This window comes from Centrocercus urophasianus, unplaced genomic scaffold (assembly GCF_019232065.1).
Source record: "Centrocercus urophasianus isolate 14NV4802_14NV808 unplaced genomic scaffold, USGS_Curo_1.0 seq_9, whole genome shotgun sequence".
Lineage (NCBI taxonomy): Eukaryota > Metazoa > Chordata > Aves > Galliformes > Phasianidae > Centrocercus > Centrocercus urophasianus.
In genome coordinates this window covers 39,971,214-39,977,077 of record NW_024885532.1, presented here as the reverse complement: position 1 = coordinate 39,977,077, position 5,864 = coordinate 39,971,214, and positions in this window count along the sequence as shown.

Sequence of the window (5,864 nt, the reverse complement as noted above, 5' to 3'; positions counted from 1 at the left end):
GGTCCCAGCGACAGTCCCTGCACTGCTTGTCATGGCTCAGTGCTGAGCCCTCCCTCAGCAACAGGTCTGTCACAACTGGAGCAAAGCACGTGGTGCTGTGCCCAGCACTGTGGACTGGCTCTGGTGTGATGCTGCTCAGGGCGGAGGCAGGAGAATGGGAGGATGTGCCTGCTGCACCTCCCTATGCTGGAAGCCATCAGAGGGCTGCGAGCTCATGTTCTCACTCAACTTTTTGTTGAAACATCATGCTCGTAGGAAGAGGTTTTGTTTCTTTCTTTCTTTTTTTTTTTTTTGGTATTGAAGTGACTTTCTCAGCAGGTCGGGTTTAGTTGTATTTTATAGGCACAAAGGGGGAGAAGGTCTTAGCGCTGTCGTCCTGCTGCGGGTGAGGGCGGGAGCAGCGGGATGTGCAGGGGATGGATGCTGCTCAGTCACTTGGGAGCAGGAGCTGAAGGCAGTCACCTCATTAGCACCTTTGTGTGTAGCACCTTTATTGCGTTCCCGCACTTTGAAAGCGGCTGACTCTAAATTGCGAGTAATGATTTAATAACAGAAGATGCATAATTTTAATATATATTCTGGTGGGAAGAAGGCTTAATGTCTTTTCCCCTTAGATGGGGCGGTTAAGATAAGAATAAGGCAGCGGCTGTGCATAGGGTTGGGTTATCGCACAGTTCTGTGTGTGGATGGAGCAAAGTGCTGGCTGTGTGGCTCGCTGTGTAAAAAAGGAAAAGCTTGAGAAATATGAAGATGCATAAGATAGAGTTCAGTGCCTGCATTTTCAGTTAAAGAGTACTGTACGGTCTTTGTACTATTTTTGTTCTGTCCGTATCCCAGGCTCCTTTGTACGCTTGCAAGTTTGTGGGAATGACTCAGGGAGAAAGCTATTTAACCTAAAGGACACCACTGGCAGGAAACTGCCTGGAGAAAGAGCAGCACTGGGGACTGAGTGGGAACCAGGGGGACGTCTGTTTGCTGGAGGAACAGGAGCCCAAAGCTGCTCCCAAATGGGAGGAACTGGGGCACAAAATGCCCACATCAAGGCACAGCCCATGCACTGCAAGAAGGGAGTTTTATGACGTGGTTGCTGGAAGTGCCCGGGAACCAACCTTAATGATCCCAGTGTCTTTGCAGTCCTGGGTCCTGTTTCACTTCTGTTTAATTAATGGAAAGGCTTAAATATCCGATGAAAGTGATCGTGCCAGGGCATTTCTGTAACGAGATCGCTTTTAAAGGCAGTAAGTACAGCACAGTTAGTTGTAGCTTCAGCTCCTGCTTGGTTGATGCTTTGTCCATGTTGTGGCTGGTTGATGCTGATTCCCAAGCTCCGTGCCAGCCTTTGTGCTTCACTCCTTGTCAGAGAGTTCCTTCCTGTGCTGCTTTGGCTCTGAGCAGCACCTCACCTTTTAGCTCAGAGCAGCAACGCCAACACAAGTTGTAATCATGGCGCTTTGATCAAAGCAGAAATTTCAATTATTGATTCAATTCCTTGAATCCTTATTATTAATCCAGGCTGGCTCTGCATTGTAGACTCAGTGCTGTAGCCTCAGAGGTAAATTTGTACCTTATAATAAGTAGAGACACGTTTTTTTCTGTAAGCCGTAATGGAGCTTTGTAAAAAGCATGTCTCCTTGCTCCTCCCAGTGCAGGTTACATGGCATCCCTCTGCAAGTCAGATACCCCATCTGCAGCCCGCCTCTCCACAGCATGCCAACCTGGGAGGGTGGAAGGGAAAAAAAAAACAACCCATGAATTATTAAAATTTCATAAAAATCATGTCCCAGCGAGATGAAAGCACTGCTGCCATCTGTGCCCCCCACACGCCCATGCACCTGATCTGCGGGCATCCGCTGGGCAGGCAGCCTGGGCCCTGCGCTCACAGCATCCATGTGATCTGCTGCCAGCTCTGTGAGCTGCCTTCCAAGGGTGGTTGCTTTGCTTTGTTCCTAACTCTGGGTTCGGCCGCTTTGTTTTTGCTGAGGGGAAATGTATATGAAAATCAGTGCGTTGGGCTGAAGTTAAATGGAAAGCGTTTGGTTATATATGCATTTAAATTTCGGGGTTTGCTGCCCCCGTTGCCTCTTCTCATTAACCTTTGTATCACGGAATCACAGAATATCCCAAGTTGGAAGAGAGCCTAAAAGATCATTAAATTCAACTCCCAGCTCTATGCAGGACCACCCAAATCCAAATCCAGTGTCTGAGAGTGCCGTCCAAACGCTCCCTAAGCTCCAGCAGCTGGGGACTGTGCCTGCTGCTCTGTTGTATGCCCGCTGTCCCGTGGGGCCCGACCTTTCCCTAACATGCAGCCTGACCCTCCTGTGAGTTTCTCCCATTGTTGAGTGCTCTCTTGGGTAATGGCCTTTTTGGAAAGGGAAGTGGTAGTGCCCAGCTAGAGTCTCCCAGAGCTCTTTTAGGACAGGGGAACAGCACAATGCTGTGAGCAAAGGTTCCTGTCCCTAAGTTGCAGAGGGACTGGGTTCTTGTGCATCCTGCCCAGCACAGGGCTGGGTGGGGCATCTCGTGTCTGGGACATGGTTGTATCCCATTGGGAAATCATAGCCCAGTCTTGGTGTGGCACCAGCAGTGCTTTAACTGTCCTCGTCTCATTTTCCTTCATCAATACTTTTCTCACTGACCCGAGATAAGTGATGAGTACTTCATCCTTGGAAATACTCAAGGTCAGGCTGGATGGGGATCTGAGCACCTGATGGAGCTGTAGGTTTCCCTGTTCATTGCGGGGGATTCAACTGGGTGGCCTTTGAGGATCCCTTCCAACTCAAACTGTAATTTACCCAGCAACAGGGCAGAGGAAATATTCCAAAGGTGGAATGAGGTATTTATATTTCTTGCTGGCTTGGCTGTGAGACAAAAGGACAGATGTGGGCTTTGAAACGGTGTCATTTTTGTTCTGTCATTTTTGGATCCTCTTTACAGACCATGGATGAGTTTATGGGAAAGCGCAAAGCCGCCTTACTCCCTTCTTAATTTCAGATGGCTGCTTTGGAAGGTGCTTGAAATGCTCCAGTCTCTTTTTGAGCTGCAGCACAGCTTGGGAGGAGATTATTTGGAGGACACCCACTGCTTGTGTTTGGCAGGATGGAGGATTTTGGGAGCGGTGAATGATGGTGGAGGAGCCGCATGGAAAGCAGTGCCCAGTGCTGCATCAAAATAGCAGCAGGCCACGCAAAATGGGCATTTTTGGGGTGTTTCAGTAAAGATGTAAGTCACAGTAGGTTGGCTGGAAGAACACCGCCTACTCCAAATAGCTTTTGAGGAGGAAATGTGCTTCCTGGAAGTGCTGGTATTGCTATGAAGACGTGGCTTTCCTGTAAAGTCACAGCAGTATGCTTCCTATGAGGTTTTGGGTTAGATCCCTTTCAAAACCAGACCAAAACCACATCAGAAACAGGAAATATTTAAGCATCTGTGGGTCCTTGCAGCATTTCCAGCATTAATCTTAGTGAATGATTCATTGAAATGGTTACGAATCTTGAAATGAATTGCGTAGCTGTATCAGAATGATATGGTATAATTATGTGCTTATCTTCGACAAAGGAAACATGAATCGGTGTTGGGCAACCACTGAGATCTGGGAGAATTGGTAGTGAGGCAGAAATCATAGAATGTCTTGGGTTGGAGGGGACTTGAAGCCCACTCAGCCCCAATCCCTGCCGTGGGCTGATCGCTCCCCACCAGCTCAGGCTGCCCGGGGCCCGTCCAGCCTGGCCTCGTGCACCTCCAGGGATGGGGCACCACAGCTCTCTGGGCAGCTGGGCCAGGGTCTCATTGGAAATGAGAAATGAGGGAGGAGCTCGGCGAGGACTGACCAAAGCAGGAGATGTGATCATGTCTTGGAGGTGGATGCGATAGATATTGGGTATACAGCAGCTGAGAGGGTTGTGTCTATGGACCAGATTGTGTATAGACACTGTTGCACTACAGTGGTGGTTCAGATCAATCAAATACAGCATGGACTTCCAGCTGTTTTTAGTTTTTTCCTTGATGTTTTAAGTTTGGTTTAAGTTTATGGTTGGTCAGCACTCCCACTGCTTGTTAGCGAACAGAGTGGTTTTGTGGAAAGGTTTTGACTAATTGTGCTAATGGGTTTCCATAAAACTACTGTTTCAGCCATGCATTGTATCTCCCTCAGTTTTATCTTTAAATGAATTTAAAGCATTATATTCACCTAAAGTATTACAAAATTATGAAATTGTCAGTGCGGTCCTCTAGACTGAGGTTTCATGAGAAAGAGAGGCTCAGAGCAATGTCTCACTGCAGCATGAGCTGTGCTGGAAGAAGGTCTGTTCCAAGTGCATCCTCTGGGCAGTGCCTCAGGTCAGGGTCCTCCTGCTGGGAGCATCCTCATCCCAGTCCTCTACACGGGGGGTGGACTCAGTCCCCTTCTGAAGGTGAAGCTCCTTCTAATGACTGAAGGAGCCTGTGCTAACCAAGATATCTAAGCAAGAACTAATGATGGTCAGGTTCTAAATCCTTAAGTCCAGGATTTTTTTTCTTTGGAGGCTTCAGTAACACCTTCCTCAGCAAAGTGACAGCAGTGGATGTCGCTCTGCTTGTTTTTTCTCAAGTGACCACAACTCTGAGGAATTCTTTTGATTTCTGTACTGACCTTGTGCATGGGTATTGCAGCAGAGGAGCCTTTTCTTTGGTCCATTTGGCTATCAGAAGTTGGGTAACCCTCACTCCAGGCAGGTTGCCTTTCACTGGAACCCTCCTGGCCCAGCTGAACTGCTCTGGTGCTCAGGACATGCCTGGATGTGGGTGGCATTCCATGGGTGCGCCCCATCTCATCTCACTCCTTGTCTTTAGCTGTGATTCCCAGCAAAGCCATCTTGTTGTGCATCTCCTCATGCGCCCTTTGCTGCAGATACAGCACTTGAAGACACAACCCGAGGGTGTCTAATGACTCAAAATACAGCAAGCAGATGAATGAAAGCGAAATTTTAGTAGCAGTTTTTCTTTTAGCTTTTGTTTGCCGAGTGGTGACGCCTAGCTGATGGCTGTTTAGGTTGTCTGTAATGCCTGAAACCGTTTTTTTTTTTACCCTATGTGTTTCATCCCAATCCAGTTTTTAATTTGTAAAACAAGCCTGGGCTCGCAACTCTTTGTTTCAGGCAGAATTCCCGGTCTGAGGGCAGGGCTGTGTGTGTGTGCAGGAGCAGTGAAGGGTGTCTGGGATGTTGTTCTGTGCCACAATACAGCAGTCATGTTGGAAAATGGGGTTTGGAGGTTTTCCTTGCATCTTTATCAGCACAAATGCTAGAACAGCCTTCTGTGCTAATTTTGACAAATATATTTGGCTTATATTTACTCAAGTGAACAATCTTCTCCTCCTTGCTCTCTAAATATAGATAACTGCCTTACAAATCTGTGCATAACATGAATGGTGAAGCAATGAATTCATTAAAATTTTGCACAAACGCCTGTTTCCTCTCCTCTGGGCATAGAAGAATATAGTTTTTACAACTTTGTGCCTGTAATCAGGATGGGCTAGATACTGCTGCCCTGCTTTGTGCAGGGGGTGGAGTCAGCAATAATGTGTCAGAAGAATGTGCTTCTCTGCTTGTGCAAGCTCATCCCCATATTCATGGGCTTCCCGTCCTGCTAGGATGGACAGATGCCCTGCTGGTATGCATGGGCACTCTGCTGGTGCCACTGTGACCTGGGTCACTCTGCTCCTGCTGGACATTTTCCTTGGGTTCTCAGCTACATCCATGTTAAGAACATCTGGACAAAGGGATTGGACTCCCTTGGGGTTGTTGGCTGTATTTTATGTCCTAGTAATTTTCTGTCTTACTGAGCCGTTATTTGTGATCAAATTTTGCAGTAAAGTCTTTCGCAGA